Here is a 17,080-nt window from a genome sequence, read left to right on the forward strand (position 1 = left end):
TGTTGAACTTAGCCCAGATCTCAAATGGTAAAACACAGCTCAAAGTTTCATCTGGTCAGCCTCTGGAGAGCTCCGTGAGGAACATGAAGGAGGGCTCAAAAGAAACTAGCTCAGCTATAAATATTTCAAAATTAATTATGCCATTAATTAAGCCTGTATAAGAATATATCATCAGCAGCTCTGATTTCTTTACCTACAGTGTGTCCTATAACTGCAACCCAGCCTTGGGATTAAACTTTCTAAATCAGTGTAATGTCCTGCCTGGGAATTCTAAGTTTGAGAAAATGAAAGATGATGGAGAAGAGGGAGAAGAGGCAGAAGGGGAAAAGGAAGAAGGGAGAAGAAGCAGCAGCAGGGATGCAGTCCTGCGTGCAGAAAGCTCTCTGTATATGGTGTGTGGTGCTCAGAGGCTGTAGGGAGGATCAGGGCTGGCTCTTGTGGCATATGCACAAGGACGGGAATGTTCCTTGCCTCTACAAATTTCACTGGCTGATTAAAGCAGTAAGTGCCACTGGTTGAAAAGGGGCAGGAAGCAGCAAGGACAACATCCATGACACCTTGCTGCTCCGCTGGCCAATTTCACAGCTTTTCACTACACTTTTATTCCTCTCACCACTATGCATTCAATGCTCCTGCTGAGTATCTCCTTTCTGGGACATTCTTGAGTCATTCCTGAGGTTTTGTTTTATTTCTGAAGAGGGATAGGTGAATCTGGAGTTCCAGATGGATCTGCCTTTGGTCAAACACTCCAAATCTGAGTGAGCCCACTGCAGCCTGTAAGCACATTGGATGGGTGCAGTGTCTTTCATGCAGTCTTGCACAGAGTGACTAGAGATAAAAGCAGCAACAATGGCACAATTAATTATCATTAATCATGATAATCCTGCTTACAAAGGCATTGTGGAAGACTGTCATCACAAAATTAAAGCTTCTCCTGCAGAGATCTGCTTGAAGTTTGCTGTATTTACCTGTCCCCAGTTCTGTGCTCCTGCTCCACAGAAACGTTATTATCCAAAATAGGGTTGTCTTTAAATGAGCACACAGTAGCCCAAGGAAATGCCAAACAGTCTAATTCAAGCATTTTTAGTAAAAAGACAAAAATGTGAGAGTGCAATAGCATACATAGGTTGCTCCAAAAGTAATGCCTCCTGTAGTGTGTGTGTGTGTGTATATATATATATAAATTACAACAGATACAAAGAGCACAATAACACCATTTGATCAAGAAAATTCACGGCCACAAAACTCTTTTTTTTCCAACACAGTCACCAGCTATGTATTTTTTGCCAGTGATGAACAAGAAGCTGCATGCTGCACTCATAGCGATCTGCTTTAGCAGAGGTAAACCACTGTCACTGCTGCCATTGCTGAAACACACCACCCACCACCTCAGTCTGCTCGCTGTTTGGTATCCATAAGCATTCAGCAAGTGTTGATGAATGCCAGTGGATTCCATTTTTCTCCGCAGGGGGGAATCCAGTGACACACCTTTGCTTCCATACCAGACACCATTTTGTCAGATTGCCCGTCTGCTGCCATCTGTCACACAGAAACATTGTTTAATGGAATATTTATTGGTGAGAAGGTTCAACTTCTAATGTCTTATTGCCTCTGCCAACATGGGCCAATGCAGTGTGCTAGGAGGCACTGCTTTCAGAGCAGCCCTTGCAAATAGAGAGGCTAGATTACACACCATCTGTGAGAAACGGAGAGTCACAGAGACAGAGATGCAGACAGCCAGACAGACATTGCAAGCTTGTGCTGCAGCAACCCTGCTCACAAGAAGAAGCTCCTATCTACAGAGAGCATAGCAGTGATGCCCAGGCACAGACTGGCCTCCAACACCAAAGACGCTGGGCAGATGTTTTATTACACCTTCTCCACTGAACCACCACCTGGACTGCAACTATTACAGGAGTGATGGTGGTGGGCACTGCATGTGTTTCCTCTCTAGTTTCAGTCTAACTGGAGCTTCCTGTCTGATTGAGTAGTTGCTGAAGTATGGTGCGCAAATCACACATTTTTGGAAAACGCACCATCTGTGCATTTGAAATTGCAGCTTCTCTAAATTTTCAGGAAAAATTAAAAATGAAAATCATGGAGAAGATTTGATCTGAGTGTAAATTATTGAGCTTGAGAAGAGTTATTCTCTGAAGGAAGGATGTCTTCCACTCCTAAAACCAGAGGAAAAACTCTTTCTTAACATTTTCAGCAGACACCAGCAAGGCTGAAAAATCACTTTGGTTTTCTATTTCTTCATAATTGATTTATCTCCATCAGGTATTTTCGGATGAGTATATTCAGTGCCTGTGTGAACATGCAAATGTTCAGGCACATGTAAGAGATGATAGAGATTTGCATTGTTTGTGAAAGCCAAACATTCCAACACTGAAGACACCCTGAAGTTCACTCACAACTCTGTCTCTGTGTCAAACATTATGCATTTTTTTAAAAAAATCATCTTCAATATGTATATAGGGCCTTTTTTGCAGTTGTCTGAGACACTGGAAAAAAAAAAAAAGGACGAACTAAGATTTAAAAATTCCAAGTTGCTTAACTAATTATCAGTGAAAATACAGAAGGCTTAGAAAGAAAAAGGCCCTCGAAGAGTAACAAAATGAACTTTTGTGGATAAAAACATTTCTGGCCTGTCTTACCATGGGATATTTTTAGGGCTAAAAGCGCTTGATGAATCCTTATTGGAAATCTCTTTTGTGTAGACAAGAAACTCCCACACTTGTTCTCCATTAAGGTAGCAGGCACTGGAATGGTTGCATCTTTGGAGTTGTGGAAAATTTAAAAGCCAGAGGTGAAATCCCTTCTCTTTAATAAGCAGGGGAGTATGTGCAGCTGAAACACTGAGGCCTCAGTCACACCTGAGGGAATTTTAATGTGGGGAAGTACTGAAGGTTTTCCATCAAGTCCTGAAGAAGATGGATCTGAGGTTAGCTATAATGTTAGATGATCAAAGAGGCACTTTAAATTAATGCCTAAGGTTTTTTTGTTTTTGTCTTTGTTTTTTTAACACGTATTTTATCTGTCAGTTCTTGCACTAGGCAGTGAGAGATGTCACCTTCTGTTTTAGAGTTAGTATTAATAGGCAGCTTAAGCAAATACTTCTCAATGTGCTTTGACTGTTGTGACTCCTGTTCATGTCCCACTCTGTCCCCAAAACTCAGGGTGGCTTGGCCACTTTTTAAGGAGTTAGACTTGACAAATCTTTCCCCAGTGATGGTCAAGTTGTTCAGGGCTGGGGCATGAGCATCTCATCCATGGACTCCATCTGAAGTGTCTGCCTGGTCCTGTAGGCTTAATAGCTTAACTAATGGAGTAATTCCTTATCACGTATAACAGAGAAAAGTTTTTTTTAACATTTTTCACAGTAAATTGCAAAATAAAAAGTGCAAAAGCAAATTTAAATTATTTGTGTGTATACGTGTGCAAAATATCCATCTTGCTTCAATGAAATTAAAACACTACTATTATTTGCACACAACGTTTAGGAAATCTGACAAGTGAAATTATCTCTGACCAATTGATTGTCATTGCATTTTCTCTTTTATTCTGTATATACGCATATTCAAATATTCATTGTTGATTCCTATTGATGAATGTATTTCATACGTAACATCAACAAGATTTAAACATCACCAAGGCACAAATGGGGAAATATCCCTTTGCAGAGCAGTCTGCAGACAACACACTGTGTGCAGCGACCATTTATTAAACAGGGAATTCCTAAGTGAATCTTTAACATCCACCTAAAACAGAACAGTCCTTGGTTTCCAGGCTGCAGAATTTGCAATTGCGCATAGATTAAAAACTCTTCAGGACTTTTTAGTAAAAATCTGTGTTTCTTTCATCATAGGGGGAAATAAAGAAGGTGACTTCAGCACATGAACTCCAAACAAAAATTAAATCCTACCTTCAAACAAGAAAATTGATAAACCACATTACTTTCTTAAATAAACATAGCAAAAATTGGGGATTTTATCTTAAGGAAAAGGAAAGACCCAGAGAGAATGAGTTATTTCCTGTAGGAAATCAGAACATAATGTGGAAAACAAGAAAATAAACCTAAATAGTGCTGTAATCCCCAAAGAAAAGCCTTTGGTAATACTGTGGCCTCAGCAGAGAACTCACAAACATGTAAATCATTTTATCTATAAATAACTGAAGATTGCAAGAAACTGATTTAAATTGTTTTCTTCACACCTAAACAAACAGACTGATTGGAAAACAGAATTAGGACAGACTTGGAATTCAGTCATTAAAAAAAAACAAAAAACAACCAAACATTATCAGTGTTGATTTGAAAGGATTATTTTATGAGGCAGAGTGAGGAGGGCACAAGGAGATCCTTGCTGCTGGGTAGTGGGGATCCAAGCAGGCTCCTGGCCAGGTGAGGAGGGGAAATATTCTTCCACCTTGGGCAAGGGATCTTCATTTTATCATGTATTTGCATATTGCTGTGGTGGTGAGCAAGCACTGGTCCTCATCAGTGGTATCACGACTCAGGTACAATGGATTGATATCATGCAGCTCCTTCTCGTGGTCCTGTAGGTAGTGTCCCTGTCCACAGGGCACTGGCTCTGTATGGGCTTCGAGGTCTTTCCCAGCTCAAAGCATTCCTTTGTCCACAGCTCAGGAATACTACATGTAGCCAAGTGCAGGTGGTTTTTTTTACACCTTTAATTTCTGGCATTTGGGCTTTTCTCATCACATGACATTGTCAAATATAAAACCCTCACATCTGAACCTCCATGCTACATTGCAACTACACCCATCAGTTTAGGCATTGTCATTCCGAAGAGCACATCAGCAAGCTTTGGGTGTGCTCCAAGAGTGGGTGGTATGAATAAGGGCAGAAGGACCACAGGAAGTTTGCAATCAAACATGCCTATGAGAAGCCCACTGCTGTTCCCGTGTCCGAGGCGCGTTCCGCCAGCCCACTATTATCGTGTCTCATTGTGGTCAGAATAAAGAAAATTACACACACACACACATATATATATAGATAAAATTCCCAGAGAGCTTCCTATTTCAAAATAAAGAAAATAATGAGTAAAAGGATCACAGAGTTCAGAATAGTGGAAAATGAATCATTATTGTGATGGGCAGCAGGCATCTTGCCAGGCCCAAACAGAGTGTCAGGGAGCACTGCCCGCTATATGCCCTGCTCAGATGGTGGATGTGCAGACACAGAAACATTCCAGAGATTTTCTCCTAGACTGTGCACGGTACATTTCCTAAAACTTCTTCATTGCAATAGATCATGAAGGTCTTTTTCTTCATTTTTAAAGTTTTTTTAGCTGTTTCTGCATCAGATGACTTTGCTGTGTTAGTGCCAGAAAGTCTCCCTGTTACACAGTGATGAGGTGCACGCTAAATGCACTGCCAAGTTGTGCAGCAGTTTATTTCCTGTCGGCTTCTATTGTTTCTTCCTTTAAAGAAGAGACAGCCCAGAGTCTTGCAGGTCTTCAGGAGGAGCTGAACCCAGAACAGCACCATCATCAATTGGGGAAAACCCGAGCAGTCTGCACCACTAATTGCAGTGTGTAAACATTTAATAAATATTCCTTCTTTTCGTCTCTTGCCCTTTTCAAAAATGAAAGGTTGTAATTTACATGTGCTATAGTTTCTAATTGCCTTTTCACAATACCTGCTTGTTTTGTTTGTTTTCTTCCTCCTCTGGGGAGGATGTGGTGGAGATGAAAAGGCAGCGGCATTTCTGCTCTCATCTCCATCTCTGCTGCAAAACAGCGCTGCCCCAGAGCAGCCCCCACTCCCACCCAGACACAGCCAGCATTTCCCGAGCACCCACCAGTGATCGCAAGTGATGGTTCTACTGAGAGTTTTTAATTAAGAATTCTACAGTTTTAATTACGGAACGGTTATCTGAAACCATATGTCTGCCTGCTCACGTATGTGCTCACGCCTGCACACTTGCTGCAATAGCAGAGTTTTGTTTGCTCTTCTGCTCTGTAACTGTTCTTATATGGGTAAGGTTACAGAATGCATTTGGCTCAGACTTTTGTATGTGTGTGTGTGGTTGTTTTTATTTTTTACAGCAAAGCGTGGCTGCAGGGATGGCTGTGTTTGGGCTCCATATGCAGGTTCCAATCATATATTCAAGCTGGACAATAAAGCGGGGAAAAAACAGCTGATACACAAAAGGGGCCGTCTAGACAGTGCCCCATCAGTCTGGCTAAATTTGGTGCTGGCGTTCCCTATGGGATTGTAATATAATTGTCCTGGTGTCTGCGTTCACTCCTGCTGTCAAACACCATCCCAAATATACATCCTTTTTCCAGTGCAGTGGGCCCAAACTCCACCATTAGATGAAAACAGCTTTGAAGGGGAAAAAAAAAAAAACAACAAAAAAAGCCCACAACAAAATAAAAACACCACAACCTGAGCAGATATCTCCTCATGCACAGAAGACCTGTTGTTTAATTGGCAGACAGAAGGAAATAGATGAACTAATGTGGCTTCGAGTTAAAATGTAATCATTTTAAACAAGAACCTAATAATAATGTGGACAAAACAATCTGGAAATATACTTTTCTACTGGTAAAAAGCAAGGTCTTGTTCTTTATGTTTCTTCATCTCTCAAATAAAATTTAAGAGAAACTCAGATAAATGAAAATATGGTAATACCTATGGATCACTGGCTATAATGAAGGGAAAGGGGTCAAAGGAAAAGAAAGAATTAATGAGGAAAAGGCAAGGAAAGGAAAACCTGTCATTTTACCAAATAAAATAAAGCAAAATAAAAACCAAAATTTGTCACTATCCCCAACACAGCAGCCCAAACATGCAAACAAAACGCAGAGAAGCCAAACCCCGAGTTTAGGAAGGCAACCTGCAGAAGTGTGTTTGTAATTTGAACACATTCTCAGTTATTTGTTATCATTTCTTTGCTGCACTTCCCTTCTATTGCAAGAGTGTGTTATTTCATGACATACTGGGGAGGTGACATGGCTTTAGGCATCCCTCAGAACTCATGACCGGTATCTGTGTTGTGGGGAGTGCTGCTGCAGTCTGGGGCAGGATGCAAAAATAAGGGACACTTCTCCCCATCTTACCGAGCCGTGCAGCCCCGGAATCGCACAAACAGATCTGCTTCCCCGATGCCTCACTTCCTTAAAGTTTTCCTTGCAGGAACTTTGGTTCCTGCAGCTCCTTCGGGGTAACGGCAAGAGGAGACCTCCTTCCCAGCCCAGAAATCACAGAATCACAGAATATCCCAACTTGGAAGGGACCCATAAGGATCAAGGAGTCCAATCTTGCTCTGAAGGGCTGAGTAAAGCTGAGGCCCGGGGGGGGGGCTTGGGGAGGAGGGGGGTGGAACAAAATGGAAACAAAAATAAAAACAAGGTACGAGGTGCTGCTGATTGGGAAATAAAAGAGGCATGGAAATATACAAATATGACCCCCCAGTAAAAATAAAAACCCTCCCACAGTGAATGTTGGAAGGAGGGAGGGAGGAGCGCAATAGAGGGGCTTCGGTTTGGGGTGCAGCTGCCTGCACACAGCTGAATAAAGGAGAAGTTTCCTTCGGGGAAGGGGTGCGATGTGTGAATACTTCGTCCAATAAGAGATGGGGCATACTGAAAACTATATTAAATTACCCTGATTAACAATTTAGCCACGAACAGGGGAGCTTTGGGAGATCTCTATAGGCAGAGCTTGGGGCTATTCATGCCAGAAGCTACGGGGTCGAAAGGTTTCTGAAGTTCACAGACTCGGAGCCTTTGTTATGCTAACAAACGGCCTCAAATCAGCTGCCCGCTGGAGTGTGAAATATAAATGATTCCTTGAGAACTTCCAGTAAGTTGTCACTCGTGTTGTGCACATACCTGGGCAGGCTGACAATTTCTATCAGGGCTCTTTTCGGCACCATCCCGCGGCCCAAGTGAGTGCCCGAGTACTTCACACGATATTTCAAACGAAGCTGCCCGTCAGTAATAACCCAAATACGCCCTGAATTTTTGTTTGTTTACGTTATGGGATGAAAACGGAGATTTCTGCGGATCTGGCTTTTCCCGTGCCAGTGTTGTTTGGGGTCACTGAGAGCGCTTCTCCCCCTCTTTCGGTATTGATATCAGTTAGGGGCTATCATCAGTTTGGGGCTGGCATCACGGGGGGCCCAAACTCGCCGTCTTGGAGCAGATTCCAGAGCTGAGGGTGATAGGAGAGCTACCTGCACCCCTCCTCCGCAGCTGCCTTGCCATGCTCCCGGGAGGGTGGACTGCAGCCGTCCAGGTCCGAGCACAAAGGGGAATATTCATCTCCTCCTACAGGACACCGCCGCTAATGCCATTAAGAGGAGAAGAATGAGTTAATTATTTTTATACGCGAGGAAAGCAGTCTGTGGGAGGATGCGGTCTGTACGGAAGGGCGAGGAGGAAGAACCCCCTCCCACACGCACACAGCCGGGCTGGGTGCGCAGCTTTGTGCCTCCGCGTAACCGCGCCATTTTCAAAACGAAACAAGTTGCGGTGGGAATCAGTTCTGTGCCCGCTCGCAGGCAGCCCGCGACCCGCGGCACACGCACGATTCGGGGCCTCCGTGGGCGGATGGATGGGAGGAGAAGGGAGGGAAAGAGGGGCTGAACCACGGCCAGGCCCGCCCCGCAGGGAGCTCCACGCCGAGTTCCGCATCGCACCGGGGAACCGCAGCACCGGGAGGCGGGGAGCGACCACTGCGCTGTGCCTGAAAAGCCGTTTTTCTCCTAAAACAGGAGAAATAAAAGCTTGGTTAATCCTGTCTTCAGCAAGACACGGGGAATGGATCGTTCGCCCCCGTTTTTATTTTATTTTTCGGTGTTAGCTATGGAACGTACGGCTTATTACCCTGGAGCACGCGAGAAACGAATTGTCCTCAGCGTTAGTAACAGCACTGCGAGTTTCCTTCGCGCTTTGCTCTTACAGAGAGCTGAAGAAACGGGCACTGATCAGCGTTCCCATCTTAATGCTCTTTATCGGAATTTCTTTTCCAAGCTTATAAAGAGTTTCCCGTTTTCCTGAAAGTTTTCAAGCAAATAAAAGCCAGTATATTCATCTCCTATTGAAAGTTTGATAGCAAATAGCAAACTATGCCGCAACCAATAAGTTCTGTAGGTACCAGCCCTGACCCACACAGCCTGCAATGAATGACGGCGCTGCCGTCGGCTCTTATTTAAGTGACAAATAACTTCACACCCCATCCTTGTGGTGTTACTGGTGGCGTTCTGAGCACTGGAATTTAAGTTTCCTCCTTTAAAAAGATATGCATTATTACAGAAATTGTGTAATGATAGATGCTGCACTTTTTAAGTTACAGTAAGTAGATTTTCAGATAATTTTTCTTTTTTAAAATGATATCTTTAAAGTATGCGATACTCAAAGCACGAAGTTAAGGATTAGTTTGCATATTTCTGATCGACATCGAGATAAAATCAACTCAATGAGCAACCAAAGCTCTTAATTCTTACATAGAGACAACACGAACGATTTAGGCAGTAAACAGTTTTTTCAGTAAATACCAACAGGATTAAAAAGAGCGAATTTTGTGCCAAGAAGGATCCGTCCCGGAGGTTTCCCATTTCGTCATTCCTGAATGGTGCACCTGAATTTTAGTTTGCAGAAAGCTAATCTTGTTCGCACGAAGAACTTTTTTTTTTTTTTTTTTTTTTTTACTTATTTGTCCTTTGCAAGTAGATTCCAGCAGAGCCATTCGATAATTATTAAACAACAACAAATAAGAACAACAACAACAAAACATCTTCCATTCATGTGTATGGGTAAATGTGGAGATGATGCAGTTTGCTGATCACCACCCGGCAGAGAAAGCCGGAATTGCCCGAGCAGGGACAACTTTCTGCAGGGTGTGTAACGGTGGAAATACATTTCTACACATCGAGTGCTACTCCGAAGGTAATTAAAGTGAAAGGCGATGAAAGAGCAAGACGAGAGCAAGAGGGCAAAGAGCTGAGGAGAAAAAGTGCAGTGTGACACCCTCAAGATGGCTGCTCACCTCCACACTCCTCTGTGATTATAGTCCACTTTCTATAGGAAAGATAAATGGAAAACGTCCTTCAGCAAATCGAACAGCAAAACTACAGTTGCGTTCTACTAACACGTGTGCAAAGATCTTGTATTGAAAACACTTCGATTACACAAATAGAAGAGCCCACTGCCTTCAGCCACCAGATTGCATCTGCCAGGTTGTGTAGGTGAGAAGGGCAGGATGACACAGGAGCATAAGCGAGAAAAAGGAAAAATCACTTCAGTTTGAAAGGCAGAATGAGAGTAGGTGTACATCTGCACAACGGGTGCTGTTTTAGCAGATGGGAAAAATACATCTGACTTTTTAGTGTGTATTTTAGGGAGGTTTCTCAGATTCAGGCAAAGAATAAAACCTTAGCAAGATTTCACTAAATTTCCTTTTCTTGTTTGAATTCTACGATTATTAAAAATCGTTTCTATAAAATAAAGACAGTATTCAGCTCAGCCATAAGCAAACGATGTTACAAAGCATCCGACTCGATCCATCCAGCCCAGAAGGAAATCAGGCTCCATGTAAGCTGTAACCAGTTTGGGGTTTTTGCCTGTTCAGCAGAACTGTTAGGTGACAGGGTTACTGTGTGGGCTGAGACTATAGGCGAAGAACAAAGCAAAGGGTTCAGTTTCAATAGGAAATATAATAAAAACCCCTTTATCTCAAAGCCATCAGGGACAAGCACTCAATACAAGTTAACAAGCGGGAACTGATAAGATAACATTTATATGAGGTCAGAAGTCAAACGCCAGTCAAAGGCATTTAACCTCTTGGGTCATAAACAGGAACAGTTAAAACACACCGAGAGTTATTTATCGGGGTTTAAAGGTAGCTCATCACCGCCGGCGAGCAACGCGATGACGGAGCTAATGGGGATTTATAGGAGAGGGACTGTGCGGTCGTTAACACAAGATGCAAAGCTTTCAGCCTCGTCGTTATTTATTTATTTACTCATTTAAACTCTCATTTCTGCCCTCCCCGTAAATTCGCAGAGCAAAGCGAACCGCCGACAGAACCGAAGAACTTAGAGCAGCGCACACGCAGCTGATGCACGAATCGACTGGAGGATTCGGCGGGTGGATTATGTACAGTCAGCACGCACAGAACCGCAGCCAGATCCTCCCCGTTGTGCGCTAATGCCACCAGGGTTTGTTGCGTTGGTTCTCTTCGAGTCTATGAAAGGAAAAAGAACCTTCGCTCCAGGATAGAAATAATTAGGGATTTCTGTTTAAAAGGAAAGGAGGAAAAAAAGGAAAAAAAGGAAAAAAAGGAAGGAAAAAAAGGAAGGAAGGAAAAAAAAAGGAAGGAAGGAAAAAAAAGGAAGGAAGGAAAAAAAAGGAAGGAAGGAGGGAAGGAGGGAAGGAGGGAAGGAGGGAAGGAGGGAAGGAGGGAAGGAGGGAAGGAGGGAAGGAAGGAAGGAAGGAAGGAAGGAAGGAAGGAAGGAAGGAAGGAAGGAGGGAAGGAGGGAAGGAGGGAAGGAGGGAAGGAGGGAAGGAGGGAAGGAGGGAAGGAGGGAAGGAGGGAAGGAAGGAAGGAAGGAAGGAAGGAAGGAAGGAAGGAAGGAAGGAAGGAAGGAAGGAAGGAAGGAAGGAAGGAAGGAAGCTCACAGTTTCTGACAGATACCCAATTAACGTGCATAAATATTGAAGATCTATTGAGTAGATTCAGAAGAGGTCTAATTACACTTTTAACCCAGACAGCAAATCATGTTTTCTCCACCAGATATTTTGATTTCCTCTTGCAAATTCAGTCTCCAAATTCCTTAACAAGCCCATATCTTTGTACAAAAGAACATCTTATAGGTCAAGTTTAAAAAAAAAAAAAAAAAAAAAATCGAACAAAATGTAATGTCTGGCATCTTACAGAGAAACAAGGGCTGAGAGAAAGCCTTTCCAGGCCCACTCTTAAACGGAGCTCACAATACACCAGGCGAACATTGTGAATTTAAAATGCTTTTAAATATTTATCAGAAGCATTTTATTGCCATATTCAAATGACACGTGGAGTGCACTCACCTTTATTGACAGTCGCTGTTCTGAAAGTCCATTTGCTTCACTGGAGCCCCCCAAGCAGAACAACGCGGGCTTACTGCTTTCATTCAGTTAATGTTTGGTAAAAAACCAAGCGACCTTAATCAGCATGCTGATTGCATCGTCAACTAACAAATAATTTACTACTCCGAGCATTGCATTCCATTAAAAGCTCATTAAATTTTCTGTTCTCCAATGGGAGCTTCAGCCTTTGAATTGCATGCTTTATTTCCGAGTTATCACTTCTTCCATTTGTTTTCTTTTCTTTTCTTTTCTTTTTTTTCTTTATTTAAAAATTTTTGTTTGTTTGTTTTTTATTTTCTTTTTCAAAGCGTAGGTGATAATTTCAATACCTGCATCCAGAAAAGTGGTGGGAAAATAGATCTGATTAATCGCTATGAGAAACTTAGAACATTTTAGGTCCGAGGGGTACAGAAAGAAACGACTGTGTTCTATTCTCAGACACTTCTTATTTCAGTGGAAAAAGCATTCTCTGGGAGTGGCACAGTGTGTGGTTTGAAGGTGCGAATGCTTTGAACAATTTCGGCATTTATAACACTGAAACATCTTGTCCTGTTTGCAAAGCGATCACATATCGGGAAAAAAGAGGAAAGAAAAAAATGAAAGGGGGAGTTGGGGTGGGGGGGGGGAAGAAAAACAAATAACCGAGGCCCCTTCTCTTCATCCATGTAAACAATGAACAAAGGGATGGGGGGGGGGGGGAAGGGGGTGGAAAAAAACAACCTTTGGAGTTATGGAACACAAATCTTGCACGTCCTAAAAATATCAGACTCCACGTAGGATAGTTTGAGGGGGATCCTGCAGCACTGAAGAGCGCATCATCGTTACGTTCAATAAGTAAAACGCAAGGAAATGCCGGCCCCTCAATTAACACGGAGTTGCTAATTCGGCCCCATTTCGCAGGAGCGGCCGTAAGGCGGACTGGACTGCGGCGCCGCGCGGCGGATTCCCGGCTCCATGCGCTCATACCGAGCGCAGTGATTGCGTCGGGACAGCGCTGCTCCCCGGCCGCTAGCACGGCCTCATCAACGCAAATGAGGCGGAGGCTCCCGCAATCACGGCCCCGCGAGTGCGAGAAGGATTGCGGCGGGGCAAACCGCAGTCACCGACAGCTGCGACGCCGTTTCTTCCCCCCAACCGCTACTATAACCAGCCTTTTGCCAAGCGCAATGAACGGGCAGCAAAACGAAAAGAAAACACGGGGATGTTGGCCGGCGGGGGCAAAAGGGTGGGGGAGCTGGACGTCTTCCGTGGTGAGAGGGTAAACCCAAATATGTACGTGTCCTCTGAACTCGGATAGAAGCCTAACAGCGATAGGTAACGTGATGCGTGGATGTTACAAGGAAGACTTAAGAGGTAGACTCAGATATGCAATATGAATTATATATTTTGTAATTTTATATAGCCGTTAAACATATAAAAGTCCGTGACTGCACGTTTCTCCCTTTTCCAAAGACGTTTCCCAGGAGGGTCTGTACGTCCATCCGTCCATCCGTCCGTCCCGGCGGCGGGCAGCAGGTGGCGATTTTGCGGCAACTTCTTCTCTTGGAAGAATTTAGAGTTATAGAATAGAATAATAGAACCTTTAGAGTTGGAAGGGACCTTTGAGAGCCAGCTAGTCCAACTCCCTCGCAGTGAACCGGGACACCCACAGCTACATCAGGTTGCCAGGGCTTGATCCAGCCTCACCCTGAAAGTCTCCAGGGATAGGGCATCAACTACATCACTGGGAAACAAGTTCCAGTGTCTCAGCACCCTCACTGTAGAAGATTTTTTCCTCATATCTAACCTAAACGTACCTTTGAGGCACCTGGGGCTGGGGCAAAGCTGTCAAATCCCTAGGGAGTAGGAACCTGCTCCTCTTGGGCAGAGCTATCCCATGGGCAGGGAATGGAGGCAATCAAATGTCCACAGACAGAAATGTCTCCTTTCTTTCCCTTTCCCTTTCCCTTTCCCTTTCCCTTTCCCTTTCCCTTTCCCTTTCCCTTTCCCTTTCCCTTTCCCTTTCCCTTTCCCTTTCCCTTTCCCTTTCCCTTTCCCTTTCCCTTTCCCTTTCTCTTTCCCTTTCCCTTTCCCTTCCCCTTTCCCTTTCCTTTTCCCTTCCCCTGCCCCTGCCCCTTTCCCCTTCCCCTTTCCCTTTTCCTTCCCCTTTCCTTTTCCCTTCCCCTCTCTCTTCCCCTCTCCCCTTCCCTCTTCCCTTCCCTCTTCCCTTCCCTTCCTTTCCCTTTCCCTTTCCCTTTCCCTTTCCTTTTCCCTTTCCCTTTCCCTTTCCTTTTCCCTTTCCCTTTCCCTTTCCCTTTCCCTTTCCCTTTCCCTTTCCCTTTCCCTTTCCCTTTACCTTTCCCTTTCCTTTTCCCTTTCCCTCTCCCCTTCCCCTTTTCCCTTCCCCTTTTCCTTCCACTTCCCCTTTCCTTTTCCCTTCCCCTCTCTCTTCCCCTCTCCCCTTCCCCTTTCCCCTTTCCCCCTCCGTCTTCCCTTCCCTTCCCTTCCCTTCCCTTCCCTTCCCTTCCCTTCCCTTCCCTTCCCTTCCCTTCCCTTCCCTTCCCTTCCCTTCCCTTCCCTTCCCTTCCCTTCCCTTCCCTTCCCTTCCCTTCCCCTCCTTTCTTCCACTCCCACTCTCCCTTTCCTTTTTCCTTGATTTTCTCCCCTTTTTCCATTCCCCTTCTTTTCTCCAACCACCCATTTTCCCCTTCTTTTTTCCCTTTCCTCTTTTCTGACTTTTTTAAAAATCGTTTTCTCTCCTCCTACTTTTTCACCTTCTTTTCATTTTCCTTTTTTTTTAACCTTTTCCCCCTTCCCCTCTTTTTCCCTCTTTTTTTTTTTTCATTTTCCCTTTTTTTTTATTTCTCTTTCATTTTTTTTCCTTTTCTCCCTTTCCCTTTCTTTTTTTTCCCTTTCCCATTTTCCCCCTTTTCCCCCTTTTCCCTATATCTCCTTTTTCCTCTTTATTCCCTCTTCCCTGTTTTATTTTCCCTTTTCTATTCCTTTCTTCTCTTTTTCCCCCTCTTAAATATATATATTATATATATATATTTCTTTCTTTCTTCCCTTTTTCTCTTTTTTCCTCCTCCCCCTTTCCTTTATCTTCCCTCCCTCCAATTTTTTTTTTCCCTCCCCTTTCCCTTCTCTTTCCTTCCCACCCCCTCTGTCCCTGCAGCATCCCTTCCCCACTCGCAGGATTTGGGTCTGGCCACACCGATGCTACAGGGCCCGTGTTTCTGCAGCTCCGCACCTCCTCTCCCCTCCCCTCCCCAGCAGCACCATGAGACATCTTTCCAAAAGTAAACGAGAATTTCCGAAAGCGTGTGTGACAGTCCATGTGCTCAGAAAATGCCCATCTTCTGTGGCTGCTGACATCACACCGTTCTCAGACCACATCCGTGGTGAAGGTTTGAGGCTCACCCCAGCAGAACACTTACAGCCCTCCCTTCCTCCCCTTTCCCATACACCACCTTGGAGCCCACGATGGGGGGTCTGGAGCAGCTCTACGCCTCTCCTCTCCCATTTCATTTTATTTATCTTAGTTTACTTACATATTTTTTTTTCAGTAGGAGGCTTTTCTTTTGGCACCCTTCTTTGTGAGCAGTCTCCTTCAAGCACCAAAGAAGTCCTAGAGACAAATTTCTTACACAGATACCAGTACAAAGTCTTTTACCTCAAGCAAAAAAGTTACCCAGGTTAAAGTGAACACTGATTTTACATTAGGATGTGAGGAAAGAAAGACGAGCCTGTAGTCTTTAACTTCCAAAAACTACACATCTATTCACCCATACCAATAAAACAGTATAGTAACTATACCATAGCCACAGCTTCCATAGAAAGTGACATTTCTGTGGTTTTCATTCTATACTTCACTATGCTACTCTATACCATACTATGAACTATAATATAGTACAGCAGCTATATTATAGCTTGTGCTATATAATAGCACAATGATATTAGTATACTATGATAGTATTAAGTATACAATACTGTAGGCAGAGTTACTGTTGAAAACTCCTATTTCTGTAGTTTTGTGTTTCATACTGTTCTTTCCAGGTGAAGACATCAGATTTGAACAAAAGGATTTTTGATTTTTCAGTAAACTTATTTTAAATTAATCAGATTGCTCAAAATTACAGTAAAACAAACAAAAAACAAACCCACATATTAAAAGAATAATTACTCTGAGTTTTCCACCTGTCCTATTATGCTCTGCTCTGTTATCATTCTTCTTGCTTTTAAAAGCATTTCATTTGCCTGCAAATAATAATCTGTGAAGAGCTGGGGAGGAATATATGTTTCCAAAATGACACAGTAATTTGGAAAACTAAATATATATATATATATGGTGAGCTGTAAAATCTGAGTAATTAACAGTGGGCTGCTGGAGCTGAAGCAACCTCCTAAATCCATCTGAGCTAATACATGGCTCTCTCCTACATAACCTGAGAGCTGCTTGCCTAATGGCTAAGACTCAACAGATGGTTCAATTTGTTATATTCCTACTCTCTTTGCTCTGTTTGTATTCATTTTCTTGCAGAAAGATTAAATTTTTTAAAAAATTAAACTGAAATGATGACTGAATATGACAGAAGAAGTGAGAGGGGGAGAAAGCTTGAAGACCTGTCTGTCTACCAGAAATGATATCACCACAACTATTGGGACTCTTACAGTAATAACTTCTTATATACTTAGGTCTTCTTCCAAGACATTACAGTGAAAGTTAGAAAATAGAGGTCTGAAGCTTTTTGCAACTTTTTTTAGTACAATATAAGCATCAGGAAAGTGCTGCTATTAAAAAAAACCCACACCGTTTTTTCCTAATGATGCACAACTAATAAGTGTAATAGCAGCTTACATAAATTACACAGATACAGCAAAGATCAAAAACCACTCAGAAGATGGGCAGAAGAAAACAGAAGCGACATGAAGGAATGTCTCAGCTACACATTTCCAAGCACACCAAAGGCAAAAAGTCCCAATTTCTTTCTGTGTACTACTAT

Source organism: Phasianus colchicus, chromosome Z (assembly GCF_987193195.1).
Source record: "Phasianus colchicus chromosome Z, bPhaCol1.hap1.1, whole genome shotgun sequence".
NCBI lineage: Eukaryota > Metazoa > Chordata > Aves > Galliformes > Phasianidae > Phasianus > Phasianus colchicus.